This window comes from Populus alba, chromosome 8 (genome assembly GCF_005239225.2).
Source record: "Populus alba chromosome 8, ASM523922v2, whole genome shotgun sequence".
Classification (NCBI taxonomy): domain Eukaryota; kingdom Viridiplantae; phylum Streptophyta; class Magnoliopsida; order Malpighiales; family Salicaceae; genus Populus; species Populus alba.
Genome location: NC_133291.1, coordinates 16,915,606 through 16,940,340, shown reverse-complemented (window position 1 = coordinate 16,940,340; position 24,735 = coordinate 16,915,606). Strand labels below are relative to the sequence as shown.

Sequence of the window (24,735 nt, the reverse complement as noted above, 5' to 3'; positions counted from 1 at the left end):
GATAAGCAAATAGTGGAATATATGGCAATGGAACTTTTAAAGATAAAGACCCTGATGAAGCAATGGAGTACCTAGACTTGCTAGCTAAAAATGCTCAAAATTAGGACACTACGGGCACTAATGAGACACCGGGTAAAACTCAACCTCATACATCTAGTGGAGGTATATGTACAACCTTAGGGAAGATCATGACCTCCAAGCCAAATCTGCATCTTTAGCTAGGATCATGACCTCCAAGCCAAATCTGCATCTTTAGCTAGGATCATGACCTCCAAGCCAAATCTGCATCTTTAGCTAGAAAAGTCGAGGCACTTGAATGTAAAAAGAGTGGTCAATTAAAATCTGTTCAAGACATTGTGTGTCAAATCTGTGAAACAAATGAACATGCATCCAATGACTGTCTAACTTTGCCTTTTTTTAAGTAATGCCTCCATGAACAAGCCCATGCTTTAAACAGTTTTCAAAGGCCCAATCATAACCCATACACGCAAATATACAACCCTAGTTGGAGAAATCACCTAAATTTCAGTTGGAAGAGTGATAACAATAATGCACAAACATCATTTTTTGCAGTGGTAAGGTTATTGAAAAACCCACTCTTGAACCTTGTGAGAAAGATGATGAGTCAATCTTTGAGGGTAAGGAAGGGGTTGAATCTGACCATTGCAAAGAAAAGATTGATTCCCCACCAGCACTTCCATTTCCTCATGCCATGACCAAACAGGAAGCAATCGAGGATGAAAAAGGCACTTAAAATGTTGTCACGGATCATTTGTCAAAATTGACAATAGATTCAACATCCGACATCACATCAATCAATGATTACTTTCTTGATGAATCTTTACTTTCTCTTAGTTCAATGCCTTGGTTTGCTAAAAATAGCAATTTTCTTGCTTTAGGATTTTTGCCAACTCATTTGGATAACCTAGATAAAAGAAAGTTTTTGAGCGATGTGCAAAACCTTTATTGGGATGACCCTTACTTATTCAAATATTGTCTTGATCAAATATTTGAAAGATGCATTCCCGACAATGAGGTAAGTAGTGTCATTAAATTTTGTCACTCTAAAGCATGTGGGGATCATTTCTCGTAAAAAAAGCGACTGCAAAAATCTTACAAAGTGGATTTTACTGACCCACCATGTTTAAGGACTCATATGTATTTTGTAAAACCTGTGAAAATTGTCAAAAGGTGGGATTTATTTCAAAACATAGAGAGTCTTTAGATAATCTTCTATTGACTCTTAACTCTCATCATAGTGGAGATGTGCATCGTGCAATTCATGATTTATGGCCCCATTTTCATAAAGAACATGCTCATCATAGTCTTGGGAATCTGATTAAAAAAAGACCATGTTTGCCAGTTTTTAAGAAAACTAAATGGGAAGCCTATCCTAGACCCATAGAGGGCGTTTAAACCGTTCTTAAATGTAAAACCAAGGGAAGATGTGAGCCACAATTACAACTACCTGTACATACACATGCTTTTTTTGAAATAAATAAATAAATAAATAGAGAGAGAGAGAGAGACTCCAACTGGCTTCCATATAGGTGATATGATTGCATTTTCTTTTTCTCATCTATAAAACCTTTTTCTTCTTCCCTTCATTTCTACTCAACCCATATATTCTACAAGCATAAACAGGTCTTGAAATGGCAGGATCCTCGGCTCTTAAAATAAAAAAATATTTGTGTTTTTTGTGGATTCAGTCTTGGAAAAGAAAAGGAGTTTATAGAATCCGCAAATCATCTTGGTCAGATACTAGCTGAGAAAAATATTCATTTAGTATATGGGAGAGCAACCTTGGATTAATGGGGAGTGGGTCCACAACTGCATTCTTAAGAGGCAGTCAAGTTTTAGGGGTCGTCCCCAAAGCTTTAGCAAAAAGGGACATCATTGGAAAATAATTGGAGAGGAACTATAGGTTTCCACAATGTTTGATCGAATGAATACAATGTTTAACCATGCTGACACCTTCATTGCCTTACCAGGTGGTCTGGGCACATTAGAAGAAATATTTCATATTTCCTGTTAGGCCCAACTGCACATTCACCATAAACCTATAGGTTTGTTAAATGTTAACGGTTTTTATGATAATTTGTTGTCTTTTCTTGATCAAGCTGTGGAACATGAATTTCTAACATCTTCGGCACAACAAATCATAATCTCTGCTGCTACTACTGAACAATTGATTGACCAACTACAATATTTCATCCCTGTAATTGATCCCTCAATTAGTTGCATAAATTGATCAACTAAGGAAAGTAGCAAAAAAATTAGATTGGATTTGAGCCTTTGTTTGTGAAACCTTGTGTCTTTTGGTTTTATTAATAACTTATTATTTTGTTTTGTTATTTCTTATATTTATTTAAGTGTGTTTCAGGTTTGTCAGTGTTCGTTGTTTCAGGTGATGTCTTTTATACTCTATCTTTCTACCTTAGGACATTGAGGACAATGTCTCGTTTTAGTTGGGAGGAGAGGGTAATAGTTGACATTAAAAAAAAAAACTTACTAGCTTTTTTGCTATTATTAAAACCATTTGACAAAATTGCTATTACTACGATGACATAGTAAAGGAGAATTTTATTAACTCTTGAGACGCATCTTACTAAACATTTTCCAATGGTTATTTGTAATATTTAAAACAAGCTCTATCATATACTTCTCTTGAAATATTAAGGTTTACAAACTCGTATCACTTGATTCTACTCATATACTCATTTAACAAGTATTTTAAAACCATCATTTCACATACACACACACTCTTTAACATATGATTGTGGGTTGCACATTAGATTATTACATTATTTATGTTCTTTTGTTAAAGGTATCAACTAAGGGAAATGGATAATATATAATTTGCAAAAAAAAAACCAAAAAAATAAAATAAAAATTGATGATAATAAAAATATAGATAAGTTTGGTTTCGTAGCCTCCCTAACCTAAACAATTAAGCTTGAAGAGGTGTTTTAACACCTAATACCCTAAAGTCAACTAATTTGGGAGCTATTGGCCCAACGCTTGTTACATGGGTGTCTTAACACTATCTATGTATCAATATCTACAACCCGAGTTACTAAGCTAGTAGGGGTGTCTTAACACCTAATGCCCTAAGATCAACTGATCTAGGAGTCATTAGACCAAAGCTCGTTACATGGGTGACACGACCAAAAGATTGATGTCTTCTCCCAAGTGCAGGAGTGTCGAAGTAATAAATAACCCGGCAAGACCGGGGTCGAACCACAGGGAGGTTAATTGTATAAATTATAAATAACAACACGATAACAACAACAACAATAACAACAATAATAATAGTAATACTAAGAGTAATAATAATAATACTCAGTACGTGCTTGTTATACCTGAGAATGATCTAAAAGATCGGGTCACAGGTTTCCAGCCTATATACTGAGTTTATGAAAATATTAAAGAGATATATTATATAATATAAACAGATTTCTGATGCGAATGAACAAGGCAAGACCAACAATGTCAGGATCCTTGATCAAACACAGAGCATACTTAACGTACATTATAATATAACAAGAATGTAAATAATAATAATAGTAGTAGTAGTAATAATAAAGAGAGCTTTGAGAGGTAAGGGTTGATGTAAGGATTAAACAATAATAAAAACAAAATGTCAAGGTTAGAGGATTCACTAATGGTATTTTCAAATAAATATAATATAAACTCTTTTTATTACTCAACTGGAAACCACACACAAAGGAGGTTCCAATCGGATGATTTATCATTATTAGCTCATTATAAATTGTTAACATGATCATATTAATTATCTTATCTAAGTAACACCAACTTATAAATATCATTCAGGCATTCATGTTGCTAGTTTATGTTAACAACAAATCAAGTTCCTATCATAATAATGATGTCGGCCGAAAACTATGAAGGATCAAGCATTTGATGTACCAAGTGTTATACAACACAAATCTAGATTAAACATTAAGCAAGGTATTAAGAATTAGTAAGATAAAAAGATAAAACATGTTAATAACAATCTTTCTTGGATATAAACATTAAAGTCCATGTTAAGTTTATATTATATCTATTCTAACACCACTAGTGAAACCTTTTCACCTTGACATAATTAACTTAGCTAAACATAATGAAGAAGAAAAAACATAAATAAACAATATAAGAACATAAACATGATATAAGTTAACTAAGTATAGGAAAGGAAATGAAAAAAAGCATAAACAAGATATTAATATAGCATGAAAGAAAAGTTGAACATTACAAAGAGAGAAAAGCAAGAAGATGATTTTTGATCTGAAAATTAATATATAAATACATGGCAAATGCCTCCTTTATAGGCTAAAAATTAGAACTATTGATTGGTTGACAAACTATTTTAGTTGGTGGCCAACCATTGATTTGGTGGCTGGTTTTTGACAATGTTGGCTGCTGGTTTCTTGACATTATTGGCTGGTTATTGATATTGTTGGCTGGTCAAAAACGTCATTGCTAACATCATAATTAGAGCCCTTTGTTCCATTAAAGCTGTGGGCAATTGTCTTAGCTTTCCAACAAAAAAAACCAGAGATCATTTGGACTTCTAGAACTCAAGATATGAGCTGAAAACCGAACAGTGTCCGAGCTGCAGGACAGGTTCCGACTTCTCCGTTGTTCCTAAGATTTGAACTTGAAAATGGCAGATTTGAGTCTTGGACTCTTCATGAAAGTTGTAGGTCTATGTCTTAGCTTTTCGATTCATATAAAGTAGACCTAAATCCGAGTTCTAGAAACTCCAGTTATGATCCAATAAACCGAATGGTGTTCGAGTTTGGAATTGAACTAGCATCTCTTCTCTTAGCCTAGTCCTCTTTTTGTCTCTTCACTTTCAATAGTTAATCACATCAATAAATCCTTTGAATTGTGAGATATATCTGCATTCAAAATAAACATTTACCATAAATTAAGATATATTATATTAATCAGACTTGTTATTATAAAACATGTTTGTAGTTAGGGAATTTAATGATACTTTAGTGCAATACGATGATATAAAACCTTAATGAGAAATGCACTTTTAAGTACTAATCACACCCCCCAACCAGCTTATTACTAGTCCCTAGTAATCAAAGCGTTAAAATAGAAAAAACAATTTGCAAGTTCCACAAAGCAAGGCATTCATCATTCAACTTCCATTAATCTATCCAGATAAACAAACTCTCATTAAATTTATATATCTGCTTTATACTTTTTAAACAAGATATTAATAAACCTTCTTTTATGTGCTCAATGTATGAAAACATAAATTATGGGGCTTTTATTGGAAGAAAACAATATTATGTTCTAATGTTTTTTCTAAGGTTAACTGCCTTGGGTTGGGATTAATACTTTTTTATATATATTATATATATATATATATACATATAACTTAAAACACAATGCATCATTAACCCATATAGCGAGCTTTAAGCTAATGACTCCCAGACCAGTTGGTCTTAGGGCATCAGGTGTTGAGACACCCCTACGAGCTTAGTAACTCGGGTTGTAGATACTGATATGTAGATAGTGCAATGTTTGATTCCCTTAAGCTTTCTCCTCAACCCATATAACAAGCACTGGGCCAATAGCTCCCAAGTCAGTTGACTTTAGGGTACTAGGTGTTAAAAACACCCCTTCGGGCTTAATTGCTTAAATCAAGGAGGCTACGAAACCAAACTTATCTACTTTTTTTTTTTTTTTTTAATTCAATTTGTTTGTTTGTTTTTTTTTTTTTTTTGTTTTTATTATATACTATCCCTTTCCTTTAGTTGTTACCTTTAACAAAAGAACATGAATAATGTAAAAATCCAATATGCAACCCACAATCATATGTTAAAGTGTGTGTGTGTGAAAATGAAGGTTTAAGAATACTTATTAAATGAGTATATAAGCAGAATTAAGTGATAACAATGTGAGAGTTTGTAAACCTGAATATTTCAAGAAGTATTATGATAGACCTTGGTAATGATACTTATTAAGATGCGTCTCTAGAGTCAATAAAATTTCCTCCTTACTCTACCATCCTAATAAAGATACTTACTAAGATGTGTCTCAAGAGGTAATAAAACTGACTCTATACTCTGCTATCCTAATAACAATGTTGTCAAATTGTTTTAATAATAGAAAACACAGTTAGTTAATAATTTTTTTTTTTTTTTTTTAATATATCAACTACCCTCTCCCCCCAACCAAAACGAGACATTGTCCTCAATGTGCTAAGGCAGAAAGAAAGAGTATAGAAGACATCACCTGAAACAGCAAACACTGACAAACCTGAAACACACTTAAACAAATATAAGAAATAACAAAACATAATAATAAAAAAAAAAGACACAAAGTTTTTACAAACTAAGGCTCAAATCCAATTTAAGCTTTTTACGGCTTTCCGTAGTTGACCAATTTAGGCGACTCATGGAGGGATCAATTACAGGGATGAAAGATTGTAGTTGGTCAATCAATTGTTCAGCAGTAGCAGCAGAGATTATGATTTGTCGTGCCGAAGATGTTAGAAATTCCTGTTCCACAGCATGATCAAGGAAAGACAGTAACTTATCATAAAAACCATTAACATTTAATAAACCTATGGGTTTATGGTGAATGTGCAGTTGGGCCCAAGAGGAAATATGAAAGATCTCTTCCAATGTGCCCAGACCACCTGGTAAGGCAATGAAGGCGTCAGCATGGTTAAACATTGTATTCATCCGATCAGACATTGTGGGGACCCGTACTTCCTCTCCAATTGTTTTTCCAATGAGGTCCCCTTGTGCTAAAGCTTTGGGGACAACCCCCAAAACTTGACTGCCTCCCATTAATGCAGCCATTGACACACCTCCATTAACCCAAGGCTCCCTCCCCCATAAAACTAAATGAATCTTTCTCTCAGCTAGTACCCGACCAAGATGATTTGCTGATTCTAAAAACTCTTTTTCTTTCCCAGGACTGGATCCACCGAAAACACAAATATTTCTGATAGGATGACTTGAGGAACCTGCCATGTCTACACACTTCTATATTTGATGAATGTATGGGTTGAGTAGAAATGAAGGTAGGAAAAGAAGAATTTATAGATGAGAATTTGAAAATGCAATCATACCACCTATATGTAGGCCAGCTGTTGTCTCACACTCTCTCTCTCTCGCTCTTTATTTAGTTATTTATTTATGTTGACAAATCATGTATGTACAGGTAGTTGTGATTGTGGCTCACATCTTCCCTTGGTTTTTACGTTCAAGAACGGCTTAAACGCCCTCTATGGGTCGGGGATAGGCTTCCCATCCAGTTTTCTTAAAAACTGGCAAACATGGTCTTTTTTAGTCAGATTCCCAAGACTAAGTCGATCATGTTCTTTATGGAATTGTGGCCATAAATCATGAATTACACGATGCACATCTCCACTAGGATGCGTCTCAAGGGTCAACAAAAGATTATCTAAAGACCCCTTACTCAGTCCATCCTTAATGAATTGTATCTTATCTTCACGGTTTACAGATACCATTCCTAAAGAACGACATGTCACATTACAAGTCCATCTGGCACATCTGTGACAGACTTTCAGTCGTTTTTGCACGACGTTTCTTTGCAAAAGTGCTTGTACCTGTTCCAGGCATGTGTGAAATGAAAGAATTAGAGGACTCACCTGATAATCGTACCTTTGCTTCAATTAGCCAGCGAATATCTTCAGGAATTCCATGATTCATTAACAACCTCAATCTTGCACACCTAGCACGGTAAATTTTTTGTAATTGCATTTAGAGGCAGAGCGGGAAAATACCTTTTCAACTTTTCAAGAGTGGTGTCCATTTTCAAATGAGAATTGGGGAAAAGATTCAAAGAAGGGAGAAAAGAGCAGAGAATTGTACAAATATATACAAATATCAGTAATTTGGGAAACTGAAAGAACCGACTTAAGTCACGGAGTACCGTTATCCGCCATTTGACCGGGGTGAAAGAGAGACTAGAAAAACAAAAGTTATACCAAAACACAAAACAATGTGAGGAAAAAAAAATCAATCTTTATATACAGGATCACTCAATTCAATATAGTCATTTTCAACTGAAAAAATTGTCAAAATAAACTTTTAAACGATGCCCATTTACCTTGAAAACATTGCCATTCTTTGGATTCTCAATATCACAGGCCCCATATGGATACACATGTTTCACAATGAAAGGACCGCTCCATCTTGATCTTAGTTTTCCAGGAAATAAATGGAGTCGAGAAATTATAAAGCAACACTTTTTGACCAACATTAAATATTTTTCTCAGTATTTTCTTGTCATGAAAGTCTTTGATTCTTGCTTTATGAATTTTTGAATTGTCATATGCATCATTTCTTATTTCCTCAAGCTCATTTATTTGTAATTTTCGCAGCTGACTAGCATCATCAAGGTTTGAATTGAAAGCTTTAATAGCCCAATAAGCTTTATGTTCAATTTCCACAGGCAAGTGACAAGGTTTCCCATAAACTAGTCTATAAGGTGACATACCTAATGATGTTTTATAAGCAGTTCGATAAGCCCAAAGTGCATCATTAAGTCTTAAAGACCAGTCTTTCCTATTAGGGTTAACGGTTTTCTCCAAGATTTGTTTGATCTCCCTATTAGCAAGTTCTACTTGTCCATTTGTCTGGGGGTGATAAGGGGTGGTAACTTTGTGTGTAATTCCATATTTCTTCATTAAAGACTCAAATGACTTGTTACAGAAATGTGTTCCACCATCACTTATCATGGCCCGAGGGATTCCAAATCGACTCAAAATATTGTCTCTTAAAAACTTGATCACTGTTTTATGATCATTATTACGACTTGGAATTGCCTCTATCCATTTTGAAACATAGTCTACTGCGACTAATATGTAAACAAAACCAAATGATGGAGGAAATGGACCCATAAAATCTATACCCCAACAGTCAAAGATTTCAATGACAAGAATAGTATTTAAAGGCATCATGTGACGTTTTGAAATAGATCCTAACTTTTGACAGTTTTCACAAGTTTTGCAGAATGCATGCGTATCTTTAAACATGGTGGGCCAATAAAATCCACATTGTAAGATTTTTGCAGTTGTCTTTCTTGATGAGAAATGACCCCCACAGGCCTCAGAATGACAAAATTTAATAACACTACTTACCTCATTGTCGGAATGCATCTTCGAAATATTTGATCAGGACAATATTTGAATAAGTAAGGGTCATCCCAATAAAAGTTCTTCACTTCGTTCAAGAACTTTCTTTTGTCTTGAGTACTCCAATGAGCTGGCAAATGTCCTGAAACAAGAAAATTAACAATATTAGCAAACCAAGGCATTGTAGAGATAGAAAGTAAAGATTCATCAGGAAAGTAGTCATTAATTGGTGTGATGTCAGATCTTGAATCAGTTGTCAATCTTGACAAATGATCCGCGACAACATTTTCGGTGCCTTTCTTATCCTTGATTGTGATATCGAATTCTTGAAGTAACAAAATCCACCGCACCAATCTAGCCTTAGAATCCTTCTTAGAAAGAAGATATTTCAACGCTGCATGATCGCTAAAAACAATAACAGGTGAGCCAACAAGATAAGATCTGAATTTTTCACATGCAAATACTACTGCAAGTAATTCCTTTTCAGTGGTAGTGTAATTCATTTGAGCACTATTTAAAGTTTTACTTGCATAGTAAATCACATAAGGTTTCTTGTCTTTTCTTTGTCCTAAAACAGCACCCATGACATAATCACTAGCATCACACATTATTTCAAAAGGTAATGACCAATCAGGAGGTTGAATAACAGGAGCAGAAGTAAGCAAGCTTTTAAGTTTAACAAAGGCTTCTTCACAATGTTCAGTCCATTCAAAAACATTATCCTTTGTTAGAAGGTTACATAATGGCTTAGATATTACACTAAAATCTTTGATGAACCTTCTATAAAAACCAGCATGTCCTAAGAATGATCTAACATTTTTAATAGATTTTGGTGCTGGTAAGTTGGCAATTAACTCGATTTTAGATTTGTCAACCTCAATTCCTATTGATGAAACAATGTGACCAAGAACAATACCATTTGTTACCATAAAATGACATTTTTCCCAATTCAGCACAAGATTCTTCTCTTCACACCTGTTCAAAACCTTTTCCAAGTTATTTAAACAATCATCAAATGAATCACCAAAAAACAGAAAAGTCATCCATAAAAATTTCAAGAAAAACGTTCAACCATATCACTGAATATGCTAAGCATGCATCTTTGAAACGTGGCTGGTGCATTACATAATCCAAAAGGCATCCTTCGATATGCAAACGTACCAAATGGACATGTGAAAGTAGTTTTCTCTTGATCTTCAAATGCAATTTCAATTTGATTGTAACCTGAATAGCCATCTAGGAAACAATAAAATTCATGACCTGCAACTCTTTCTAGGATTTGATCCATGAAAGGTAAAGGAAAATGATCTTTTCTAGTCATTGAATTAAGTTTCCTATAGTCAATGCACATGCGCCAACCAGTAATAGTCCTAGTTGGAATTAACTCATTCTTCTCATTTGTTATCACAGTAACTCCAGACTTTTTGGGTACAACTTGGGTAGGACTTACCCATTTGCTGTCAGAAATAGGATAAATGATTCCATTATCTAGAAGCTTAATGACTTCATTTTTCACTACTTCTTTCATATTAGGATTAAGCCTTCGTTGCATTTCTCTAGATGGTTTAGCATTTTCCTCCAAATAAATCTTGTGTGTGCAAATCAAAGGGCTAATTCCTTTTATGTCAGCTATGGTCCATCCTAATGCATTTTTGTGCATTTTCAGAGTTTGTAATAACTTACCTTCTTGATGAACATTAAGTTTGGAAGAAATTATTACCGGAAAAGTTTCATTTCTCCCAAAAATGAGTATTTGAGATTAAATGGTAATGGCTTCAAATCGGGTTTTTGGTGGTTGAACACTTGAAGGTATGGACTCAATTGATCGTGGTGGGCAATTCCTCAATTTTCGGTCTCCAACTATTTGCCTTTGACTTTTCCTGAAAATAAACCATTTGCAAATCTTCAGATTCATTAAACTCAGTTTCACTGGAAGAATTTTCAAATTGATCATAGATTAATTTTTCAATAAAATCTACTTCCTGTAAATCATTATTATCTCCAGGTTGCTTGTAAATGTTAAAAACATTCATCTCCAATGTCATGTTTCCAAAAGATAACTTCATCACTCCATTCCTACAATTAATTAATGCATTAGAGGTTGCAAGAAATGGACGTCCTAAAATAACAGGAATTGGATTGCATGCTTCAACAGGTTGTGTATCCAACACAATAAAAATCCACAGGAAAGATGAATTTATCAACTTGTACTAACACATCTTCAACTATTCCTCTAGGCACTTTTACAGATCTATCAGCAAGTAAAAGAGTTACAGCAGTAGGTTTCAACTCACCTAGATTGAGACTTTGAAAAACCGAATATGGAAGTAAATTCACACTAGCTCCAAGATCAAGTAAAGCTCTGTCAATTTTATGTTCTCCAATAAAGCAAGAAATTGTAGGACAACCAGGGTCTTTATATTTCAAAGCATTATCATTTTGAAGAATGGCACTTACTTGTTCGGCTAAAAAGGCTTTCTTTTTCACATTCAGTTTTCTTTTCACAGTGCACAGATCTTTCAAAAATTTAGCATAAGACGGTACCTGTTTAATAGCATCTAACAAAGGTATATTGATCTTTACCTGTTTGAAAGTCTCAAAGATATCAGAATTATGATTGACTTTCCTTTGTTTGGTCATGGCATGAGGAAATGGAAGTGCTGGCGGTGAATCAGCCTTTTCTTTGCAATGTTCAGGTTCAACCCCTTCCTTACCCTCAGAGATAGACTCTTCATCTTTCTCACAATGTTCAAGAGTGGGTTTTTCAATAACCTTACCACTACGGAGAGTAGTGACTGATTTGACTTGATCCATATGTTGGTTTCCGGAAACCACTTGCACTTGAATTGTATTGCCCTTTGGGATTTTGTTGTGGTTGAGATGGAAACTTACCTTTCTCCTGAAAACTAAGAGCAGATGTGAACTTTGCAAGAGTATCTTTTAGATCTGCCATGGTTTGAGCATTTTGAGTGTTGATTGTCTCTTGCTTTTCAATGAATGTATGCAGTGTTTCCTCAAGATTTCTTCTAGGAGGGGAACATAAGGAGGTGCATATCCATGAGAATTTTGAAAATTATGGTGTGCTTGAAATGGTGGCTGTGAAGTTTGTGCATTATTGTTACCATTCTTCCAACTGAAATTTGGGTGATTTCTCCAACCAGGGTTGTATGTTTGTGAGTATGGGTTATTACTTGGCCTTTGAAAACTATTTAAAGCATTGGCTTGTTCATGGAGACATTCCTTAAAAGAAGGCAAAGTTGGACAATCATTGGTTTGAGTGTTCATTAGTTTCACAAATTTGACACACAATTTCTTGAACAGATTTTAACTGACCACTCTTTTTTAATTCTAGTGCCTCAACTTTTTTAGCTAAAGATGTAAATTTGGCTTGGAGGTCATGATCTTCCCTAAGGTTGTACATGCCTCCATTAGATGTATGAGGTTGAGTTTTACCTGGTGCCTCACACGTGCCTGTTGTGTCCCAATTTTGAGCATTTTCAGCTAACAAGTCTAGGTACTCCATTGCTTCATCAGGGTCTTTATCTTCAAAAGTTCCATTGCACATCAATTCCACCATTTGCCTATCTTTAGGTGTTAACCCTTCATAAAATTGTGAAACCAATCTCCATCTTTCAAAACCATGATGAGGACAGGTGTTAAGCAAGTCTTTATATCTGTCCCAACACTTGTAAAATGTTTCTCCTGGTTTTTGAGTGAAAGTGGTGATTTGTCTTTTGAAAGAGTTTGTTCTATGAGAAGGGAAAAACTTCTTTAAAAACTGTTGTTGCATTTCATCCCAAGCACGAATGGATCCTGACCTAATATTTTGTAGCCATGTTTTAGCTTTATCTTTTAATGAAAAAGGAAAAAGCTTTAATCTGATAGTGTTCATGCTACAATTTAATTCATTATAGGTGTTACAAACTTCTTCAAATTCTCTTAAATGCAAGTATGGATTTTCCAATTCTAAGCCATGAAAAGTGGGTAAAAGTTGAATAATACCTGGCTTAAAATTAAAATGAGACGCATCAGGAGGAAAAACAATACATGATGGTGCACTTGTTCTTATTGGATTCATGTGATCTTTAAGTGTTCTCGCACGATTATTCTCATTATTCTCATTATTCTCATTATGAATTGACTGGTTATCTTCTTCGGCCATGTTTTCTAAAGAAAATGAGGATTTCCTAGAAAGTCTACCACTTAATGTACGTGTCCAAACTCTCATGCAAGTGCAAAGAAAAGAAAAAGAAAAAGAACAAAAATTAGAAAAACAAATAAAAGTAAAACAAAAAGAAAATAAAAGAAATATATAATTTATACAATACTTACCTTCCCCGGCAACGGCGCCAAAAACTTGACACGACCAAAAGATTGATGTCTTCTCCCAAGTGCAGGAGTGTCGAAGTAATAAATAACCCGGCAAGACCGGGGTCGAACCACAGGGAGGTTAATTGTATAAATTATAAATAACAACACGATAACAACAACAACAATAACAACAATAATAATAGTAATACTAAGAGTAATAATAATAATACTCAGTACGTGGCGTCGTTATACCTGAGAATGATCTAAAAGATCGGGTCACAGGTTTCCAGCCTATATACTGAGTTTATGAAAATATTAAAGAGATATATTATATAATATAAACAGATTTCTGATGCGAATGAACAAGGCAAGACCAACAATGTCAGGATCCTTGATCAAACACAGAGCATACTTAACGTACATATAATATAACAAGAATGTAAATAATAATAATAGTAGTAGTAATAATAAAGAGAGCTTTGAGAGGTAAGGTTGATGTAAGGATTAAAAAATAATAAAAACAAATGTCAAGGTTAGAGGATTCACTAATGGTATTTCAAATAAATATAATATAAACTCTTTTTATTACTCAACTGGAAACCACACACAAAAGGAGGTTCCAATCGGATGATTTATCATTATTAGCTCATTATAAATTGTTAACATGATCATATTAATTATCTTATCTAAGTAACACCATACTTATAAATATCATCAGGCATTCATGTTGCTAGTTTATGTTAACAACAAATCAAGTTCCTATCATAATAATGATGTCGGCCGAAAACTATGAAGGATCAAGCATTTGATGTACCAAGTGTTTATACAACACAAATCTAGATTAAACATTAAGCAAGGTATTAAGAATTAGTAAGATAAAAAGATAAAACATGTTAATAACAATCTTTCTTGGATATAAACATTAAAGTCCATGTTAAGTTTATATTATATCTATTCTAACACCACTAGTGAAACCTTTTCACCTTGACATAATTAACTTAGCTAAACATAATGAAAAGAAAAACATAAATAAACAATATAAGAACATAAACATGATATAAGTTAACTAAGTATAGGAAAGGAAATGAAAAAAAGCATAAACAAGATATTAATATAGCATGAAAGAAAAGTTGAACATTACAAAGAGAGAAAGCAAGAAGATGATTTTGATCTGAAAATTAATATATAAATACATGGCAAATGCCTCCTTTTATAGGCTAAAAATTAGAACTATTGATTGGTTGACAAACTATTTAGTTGGTGGCCAACCATTGATTTGGTGGCTGGTTTTTGACAATGTTGGCTGCTGGTTCTTGACATTATTGGCTGGTTATTGATATTGTTGGCTGGTCAAAACATCATTGCTAACATCATAATTAGAGCCCTTTGTTCCATTAAAGCTGTGGGCAATTGTCTTAGCTTTCCAACAAAAAAAACCAGAGATCATTTGGACTTCTAGAACTCAAGATATGAGCTGAAAACCGAACAGTGTCCGAGCTGCAGGACAGGTTCCGACTTCTCCGTTGTTCCTAAGATTTGAACTTGAAAATGGCAGATTTGAGTCTTGGACTCTTCATGAAAGTTGTAGGTCTATGTCTTAGCTTTTCGATTCATATAAAGTAGACCTAAATCCGAGTTCTAGAACTCCAGTTATGATCCAATAACCGAATGGTGTTCGAGTTTGGAATTGAACTAGCATCTCTTCTCTTAGCCTAGTCCTCTTTTTGTCTCTTCACTTTCAATAGTTAATCACATCAATAAATCCTTTGAATTGTGAGATATATCTGCATTCAAAATAAACATTTACCATAAATTAAAGATATATTATATTATCAGACTTGTTATTATAAAACATGTTGTAGTTAGGGAATTTAATGATACTTTAGTGCAATACGATGATATAAAACCTTAATGAGAATGCACTTTTAAGTACTAATCAATGGGTTAAAGATGCATTGTGTTTTAAACTATATGTATATATATTAAAAAAAGAAAAAGAAAAAAAGAAGATAATAATATCAACCTAAGGAAGTTAACTTTAAAGATTAGAACAAAATTTTTTTTTCCTTTCAAGTAAAGGCCCATAAACTATATGTTGATATTTTTGAGCACAAAAGAAAGATTTATTAATATCTTGTTTAAGAGGTGTTGAGCAAATATATGAATTTAATGAGAATTTGTTTATGTGGATAGATTAATGGAAGTTGAATGATGAATGTCTTGCTTTGTGGAATTTACAAATTATTTTTCTATTTTAAATCTTTGATTACTAGGGACTAGTAATAAGCTGGTTTTATATCATCATTTTGCACTTGATGTAAACCCCAAGAAAAATAATAAGTAAATAAAAGTGAAGAAATTCATGCATATGGTTAAATAAAAATAGAAATTCACAATTTTTTTAATATAAATTTCTGGGCGAAATAATTCGAGACATTATAATAAACTCGGTACTGTTGATGGTTGGATTTAATTGAAGAGAATAATACACGTAAAGGAAAACGAGGGCCTAAATGCAAATAAGCAAAAATATAGATTATAAATACTATCTCCGCACAAAAAAAAAAAAAAACTGTAGGAACCATAAGGAGAGAAGATAGGGAGTTTTATACCCATTCTTGAGAAATCAAGAGAGAAACACTAAAATTTCAAGAACCCATCCAAGATTAAGAGCTTATAGATGGGATAAACACTTGAGAGCAAAGGATTACCAAGAAATTGAACAAGAAGAAAAGAAAGGAGGGAAATTGAACAAGAAGAAAACAAAGGAGGGAGTTGAAAATCTTCAATTGGTTGAAGATCAAAATCTTAATTTGTACCGGGTAAGGTATTCTAAACATGATCTAAAAAAAATTCTTTCTTTAAATTTGATAAAGAATTGATGCTTGGATATTGAATCATAGGTTAGGTTCTTAGACATAAATTGGAGAAAAAGTACTTATCATTAAGATTAAGTTAATTCATGTGTGTGGTATGTAGTTTATGAAACTATTGTGTGAAGGGGAGGGGGAGACAAATCTGGATGGACTTGTCTCCTAACTGTCGGTGAGATTTCGAGTAGGAGGATGAGGGAATTAGGATTGGATTCCACATAGAAATTGTAGATTTGAATGTTAGCTAACCAAGAAAAATGGTCTTACTCAATTTGAAGATGTAGAACTCCAGTTATGGGTTACCAACCGAGACTGAGTCGTGATTGATTATATAGGGCAGTAGGACTGATTAGTTGATGAGCAATTTTGATTATCTTGGAAGCAGAATTGGGTTCTCCTTCCTTTAGAGAACTAGTAGCCTCGTGTCTTAGCTTTCTAACAAGATCAATCTCACTTAAAATGGAGTTTTAGAACTTTGGATATAGTTAAAAATTTAATGAGTATTCAGATAGTAACAATTGGAAATTGAACAGTAACAGTTCAAAGTGAGACAGTAATGGTCCAAAGTCAGACAGTAACCGATGGAAATTGGACAGTAATAATTCAAAGTCAGACAGTAATGGTTCAAAGTCAGACAGTAACAGTTGGAAATTGGACAGTAACAGTTCAAAGTTAGATAATAACAGTAAACTTTCATGTGAATACTATAAATAACAATATAAAAAAATTGAGTCATACGAACACTTACACATTGAGATACTAACTCTGAAAATATACATGACATATGTATGTATGTTATGATGAGGAAATGAACATGCATAGAAAGTAACATGTGAGTAATGGATGAATATGAATTCTCTATAATATTGGTTTGAAGGAATCATAACCAAATAAACTTCCTTGTGATTCAGGAGGGGCAACCAGGATTGGATCATCTGCTAGGGGAGGTCGCGAGACAGGCAAAGCAGGTGCATGATTTTCCTCCTATTTGCACTTATATAATTTAAAATTCTTCTGGTAAATGCAATTCTAATAAATGTCGTGTTCAATGCAAATAAAGTCTAGCGTAAATACAAGATTAGCTCCGGCTAATGGCATCCATGATAGGATTGTCGAGATGTGAATTACAAGATTAGCTTCGGCTAATGGCATCCGTGATATGAATTACAAGATTTGCTTTGGGTAATGGTAACCGTGATAGGATTGCCGGGAGATAAATTACAAGATTAGCTTTGGCTAATGGCATCTGCGATAAGATTGCTGGGAAATGAATTACAAGATTAGACTTTGCAAGGTCACCCAGTTTATGGAACTAAATAAGATTATTCAACTAAGAATATACAAATGAGTGTTAATTGGGTCTAAAAGATTTACAAGCAAAATATAAGTTCTATGTTAGAATTCTCATGGATTCGATAGAAAGTTAATACTTCATTCGAATTCATTACATGAGTATACATATATTCTTTATCAACATAATGGTATGTTTATTTATGTAACAGGTCCATCAAACATCCAGGAAGATCATTAGTTTAGGACTCTACTTTGTGAAGCTTATGTAAATATTTAACTTAAACAAAAGGGAATTAACATATTTAACTTGCTCGTAGGATATATATATTGTGTGGAATTATGAGGTTTGATATAAGGTCCGGAATTATAGGACCTTGTGATGAGGGTTAATTAAGTAAATTGATAGTAGTCGATAACTTGGGATGTCCTAAATGCAAACGAAACTCTGCCAAATTTTTGAAAAAAAAACCCTCAAATAAAGAGGATATGTTGGAATGTTTTAACATTGATCGAGTCGTACAGTTCAGACTATTACAGTTGGTATTAGAGCCCTGGTATAGGTTCTGGGAAGAAATCAAAAGAGGTTGTTGATGTTCATTAATTTATTGCAGGATGGTACGTACTCATCAAGAGATTAGAATAGATCTATCCTTTGCAGGGGTGGAAATAGAAATATAGACTTTTCCAAGGGGCAAGAAGATAGCCCTTAGGAAGATATTACTTCACATGCACCGGTAGTATCGACTCAAGCAGGGCATAAAGAATCATCAGGGCCTCAAATTAGACAGGCACCAAGGCAAACTTGGGATGTTCGACCAACCATGTTAGCCCCACAGGAACAAGTAGAGGAGCCCCCTCAGACTACACCTACAGGGCCATCTATTTCTTATGTTGATCCGATGCTCTTGGCCTAGCTGGTCAAAGAAGTAATGGTATGGCTAATGCTGCCACTCTTATGCTAGCACCCCCACCTGCACCCATCATAGCAATCATTTCAAAAACAACTACAGCTACTAATGACGTGGTACACGTAGTTTGTTTGGTGAAAAGTATGAGAGAAATGAGTTGTGAACCCTACTCAAGTGAACAGAATGTTGAAGTGGCGAGAAGGTGGATTAGAAAGGTGGAGAAAACCATGATTCAAATTAAGATACCACATGATCTGCGGGTAGATTGTGCTACTCAATTTCTATCAGACGGTGCTATGACTTGGTGGGAGACAGTTCAGTTGAGTAGGGCTACAGAAACCCTATCCTGGAATGATTTCAAGATAGAGTTTGAGAATCAATATTACTCCAAATATCATCGAAAGATGAAAGAACATGAATTCCTAGCCTTGAGACAGGAGGGAATGTCAGTACTTGAGTATAAGAGACGATTTCATGACCTCTCACTATTCGCACCACATTATGTCACATCAGAACAACACATGATAGAAAAGTTAAGGGATGGCTTCAGACAAGAATTGAAGCAGGGGTTGATTGCTTTACAGTTCAGGTCAGTAAGGGAACTGATTGAAGTAGCACAGGCCTTGGAGGCTTGTATGGAAGAAGGCTAACAGAGTTATTGGGGTGCAGGAAAACGAAAGGATATGGAACTTTTAGGCAGGCTACCGCTTCCAAAGAAAGGTAGAGGTGAACAGTTCCTTCAATTCAAAAAGAAAAGGGGGACATCAACTAGTTTCTGACAGGATATCGGTGGAAGGTCGGGAAGTGGTCAAACCCATTCCAGGGCTATAGCTACAAGGGGGCATAATGATCAGAAGGAAATTGGCTACCCTCGATGTGCTTAGTGTGAACAAAGACAACCCGGGAGTTGTATGGTTTCTCCTGGACGATGCTATATATGTCAAGGAGAAGGTCATAAGTGGAAAACCTGTTAGTACTTGGGAAGAGGATGTCATCATTGTGGTGAGAAGGGTCATTTTAAAAGGGAATGCCCCTAGTTAAACACTAAACAGCCTTAGAGACATAGGCAGTAAAGTCAGAGTCATCAGCAGTCTATCATAGTAAACAAACTGGGAAGGTCGACTCAATCAGGAGCTAACTCAAATAAGGGACGATCCAGAGTGCAAAATGAAAGGGATCAAGGAAGGGTTTTCCATATGACCTAGGAGGATGTTAGAGCAGTATCAAATGTGGTGGCAAGTATGCTACAAATGAATGACTATCAAATGCATGTTTTGTTTGATTATGGTGCCACTCACTCTTTTATAGCAAATAAAAATGTAACCAAATTGAGAAAGGAAACAAAAAGGGTAGAGAAAGGATTTATTATTCGGACACCTTTGGGTGAAATTGTGGAAACAAATGTTGTATTTGAAGGGGTGGGAATTAACATGAATGGGTGTGAATTAAAAGCAGATTTAATACCCCTAAAATTAAGTGATTTTGATATAATTCTAGGTATGAATTGATTGGGCAAAAAAGAGTAACCTTCCAAAGGGCTAAGGGTTAAACAATGGTTTTTAAGGGGGAGAGAATTTCTAACTTTACAAATATGATCTTGGGTATGGTTGCGAGAAAACTACTAAAGAAGGGTTGTAAAGCATACCTTGCCTATGTGATGAATTCGAAAAAAGGTAAAATAGGATTGTCTAACATTCCAATTGTGAGGGAATTTCTAGACGTATTTCCGGAAGAATTGCTAGGACTACTCCTAGAAAGAGACGTTGAAGTCACCATAGATATATTGCCTGGGGTGTCTCCTATAGCCCAACCACCGTATAGAATGGCCCCAAAAGAATTAGATGAGTTGAAAATTTAATTGCAGGAGCTTTTAGACAAAGGGTTCATACAACCAAGCAACTCACCTTAGGGGGCACCTGTATTATTGGTGAAGAAGAAAGATGGAACATTGAGACTTTGTATAGATTACAGTCAGCTGAATAAAGTGACGGTAAATAACAGATATCCACTTCCACAGATAGGATACTACCAATGCAAATCAAGGGACAAGATGTGCCAAAAACTACCTTCAGAACTCGCTACAGACACTTTGAGTTCTTAGTGCTACGCTTTGGATTAACTAATGCTCCAACACTTTTTATGGATTTAATGAACTGAGTATTCCAACTATACCTTGATAAGTTTGTTGTCGTATTCATCGATGACATCTTGGTTTACTCCAAATCCTATGAGGAGCATGAACAACACTAGAGACAGACACTACAGACTCTAAGGAGCCACCAGTTGTATGCCAAGTTGGATAAATGTGACTTCTAGTTAAAAGAAGTTACCTTTTTTAGGCATGTAGTGTCTTAAAAAGGCATTTTTATGGACCCTCAGAAGGTGGAAGCAGTTTTAAGATGGGAAAGGCCTACTACGGTAATTGAAATTCATAGTTTTCTCGGATTGGTAGGGTATTATAGAAGATTTATCAAATGGTTTTCAACTATAGCAACTTCATTGACACGACTCACTAGGAAGAACATAAGATGAGAGTGGTCAAAGGAGTACGATGAGAGCTGTCAAGAATTGAAGAGAAGACTTACTACTGCCCCCATACTAATCCTTTCATCCAGAACAGAAGGCTTTCAGGTCTACAGTGATGCTTCAAGAAAAGGATTGGGTTATGTTCTAATGCAGGCTTCAAGAAAAGGACTGGGTTATGTTCTAAATGCAGCATGGAAAGTTGCCTATGCATCGAGACAACTAAAGACTCATGAAGTCAACTACCCATTTCATGACTTAGAATTGGCAACAATAGTTTTTGCTTTATGAGTATGAAGGCACTACTTATATGGATCCCGGGTCCAAATTTTCATGAATCATACGAGCCTTAAATATCTAATTTCGTAGAAGGAGTTGAATATGCGACAACGAAGATGGGTAGAATTCATTAAAGACTACGATTGTATTATAGATTACCATCCAGGAAAAGCGAATGTAGTTGCGGATGCTTTCAGCCGTAAAGACAAGGTGATTAGGGGTGGACCAACGACTTGGAATGAGGAAACCATGATTAAGCTAAAGAGGTTGGGGGCAATATTAAGTGTTAGTCTGGAAGGATCCTTAATGGCTTAACTAAGGGTGAATTCAGGATATCAAAAGCAAATATTAAAGGCACAACATGATGATGAGGTGTTAAAAAGTAAGAATCAAACTGGAATCGGGGGGTGAAACTCTTTTTCGAATGGGTGATGATGGAATAGTGATGTTGGGGCAATGTATGTATGTGCTTGACAACAAAGCCCTTAAACAAAAGTTACTACGAGAGGCTTACGAGTCTAAGTTCACTATACATCTAGGTAGTACTAAGATGTACTAGGATCTAAAATAGTACTACTGGTGGCCAAATATGAGAAAAGAAGTGGCTAGTTACATGGAAAAATGTAGTATTTACCAATAAGTAAAAGTAGAACACCGAAAATCGGCAGGGCTATTACAACCATTATCAATCCCTGAGTGGAAGTGGGAGATGATCATAATGGACTTTGAGTCGGGACTACCTAAAGGAAAGAGGGGAAATGATGCAATCTAGGTCATTATGGATCAACTAACTAAGTCTGCCCTTTTCCTACCAGTAAAGATGACAGATCCAGTTGACAAGTTGGCTAAGATTTATGTGAACGAAGTTGTAAGGCTTCATGGAGTCCCAATATCAATTATTTTAGACCAAAACCCAAGATTTACTTCTCGTCTCTGGCCGAGCATACAATGTGCCTTGGAAACAAATTTGAGTATCAGTACTGCCTTTCATCCACAAACTGATGGCCAATCTAAGAGAATTATTCAGATCTTAGAGGATTTACTAAGGGTATGTGTCGTGGAATTTGGTGGAAACTAGGAGGAGCACCTATCACTAGTGGAATTCACGTATAACAACAGCTATCAGGCAATAATTAGAATGGCCCCATTTGAAGCTCTTTATGGCAGAAAGTGTAGGACACCTTTGTGTTGGGAAGAAGTTAGGGACATAAAACAGAAAGCTATATAGGGCAGAATTAGTACAAATCACTACTGAAAAAGTGAGGATTATTAAGGATCGAATGAAGGTGGCTTAGGATAGACAGAAGAAGTATACAGATATTCGAAGAAGACCACTTGAATTTTGTCTTGGAGATAAAGTATTTCTGAAGGTAGCTCCATGGAAGCACATGCTGAGATTCGGTATGAAAGGGAAGTTAGCTCCAGGTTCATGGGACCATTTGAAATCCAAAAACGTATCAGACCTGTAGCATATGAAATAAACTTGCCCTTATAGTTGGCCAAGGTTCACAATGTATTCAATGTTTCTTTGTTGCGAAAAGTTGATGTAGACCCTTCGAGAGTGTTACCTCAAGTTCCAGTGGAGGTAAAAGAAGACTTAACACTTGAGATAAGACCGATAAAGATACTCAATTGGGGTGAGAAAGAACTTCATAATAAGAAAGTTCCCATCATCAGAGTCTTATGGCGAAGCTCACAAATTGAGGAAAAAACATAGGAGAGAGAATCAGAAATGAGACGAAAATTCCCCGACTTGTTTATAAACTCAGGTACATCACTTAAATTTCGAGGATGAAATTTCTATTAGGAAGGGAGAATGTAAACCCCAGGAAAAATAATAAATAAATAAAAGTGAAGAAATTCATGCATATGGTTAAATAAAAATAGAAATTCACAAATTTTTGAATATAAATTTCCGGGCGAAATAATTCAAGACATTATAATAAACCCGGTACTGTTGAGGGTTGGATTTAATTGAAGAGAATAATACACCTAAAAGGAAAACGGGGGCCTAAAAGCAAATAAGGGAAAATATAAAGTATAAATACTCTCTCCTCACCGGAAAAAAAAATCTGTAAGAACTATAAGGAGAGAAGATAGGGAGTTTTATATCCATTCTTGAGAAATCAAGAGAGAAACACTAAAATTTCAAGAATCCATCCAAGATTAAGAGCTTATAGATGGGATAAACAATTGAGAGCAAAGGATTACCAAGAAATTGAACAAGAATAAAAGAAAGGAGGGAAATTGAACAAGAAGAAAAGAAAGGAGGGAGTTAGAAGATCAAAATCTTAATTTGTATCGGGTAAGGTATTTTAAACATGATCTTAAAAAAATTCATTCTTTAAATTTGATAAAGAATTGATGCTTAAATATTGAATCATAGGTTAGGGTTCTTAAACATAAATAGGAGAAAAAGTACTTATCGTTGAGATTAAGTTAATTCATATGTGTGGTATGTAGTTTATGAAAACTATTATGTGAAGGGAGGGGGACAAATCTGGATGGACTTGTCTCCTGACTCTTGGTGAGATTTCAAGTAGGTGGATGAGGGAATTAGGATTGGATTCCACATAGAAATTATAGATTTAAATGTTAGCTAACCAAGAAAAATGGTCTTGCTCAATTTGGAGATGTAGAACTCCACTTATGGGTTACCAACCGAGACTAAGTCGTGATTGAATATGTAGAGTAGTAGGACTAATTAGTTGATGAGCAATTTTGACTATCTTGGAAGCGGAACTAGGTTCTCCTTCCTTTAGAGATCTGGTAGCCTCGTGTCTTAGCTTTCTAACAAGATCAATCTCAATTAAAATGGAGTTTTAGAACTTTAGATATAGTTAAAAATATGATGAGTATTCAGACAGTAACAGTTGGAAATTGAATAGTAACGGTTCAAAGTGAGACAGTAATGGTTCAAAGTCAAACAATAACGGTTGGAAATTAGACACTAACAATTCAAAGTCAAACAATAACAGTTGGAAATTGGACAGTAATAGTTCAAAGTTAAATAGTAATAGTAGACTTTCATGTGAATACTATAAATAACAATATAAAAGAATTGAGTCATACGAACACTTACACATTGAGATACTAACTCTGAAAATATATATGATATATATATGTATGTTATGATGAGGAAATGAACATGCATAGAAAGTAACATATGAGTAATGGATGAATATGAATTCTGTATAATATCGGTTTGAAGGAATCATAACCAAAAAAACTTCCTTGTGATTCAGGAGGGGCAACCAGGATTGGATCTTCTGCTAGGGGAGGTCGCGAGACAAGCGAAGCAAGTGCATGATTTTCCTCCTATTTGCACTTATATAATTTAAAATTCTTCTGGCAAATGCAATTCTAATAAACATCCTGTTCAATGTAAATAAAGTCTAGTGTAAATACAAGA

The 24,735-nt window shown here is 34.8% G+C and overlaps 2 pseudogenes; one reads left to right on the top strand and one right to left on the bottom strand.

The window, feature by feature from the left end:
* Positions 1 to 7,261: 7,261 nt before the first annotated feature.
* The window catches only part of LOC140955879 (uncharacterized), a 39,977-nt pseudogene continuing 22,503 nt past the window's right edge, over positions 7,262 to 24,735 (bottom strand).
* Positions 12,772 to 12,882, top strand: LOC118059282 (small nucleolar RNA R71; annotated as a pseudogene).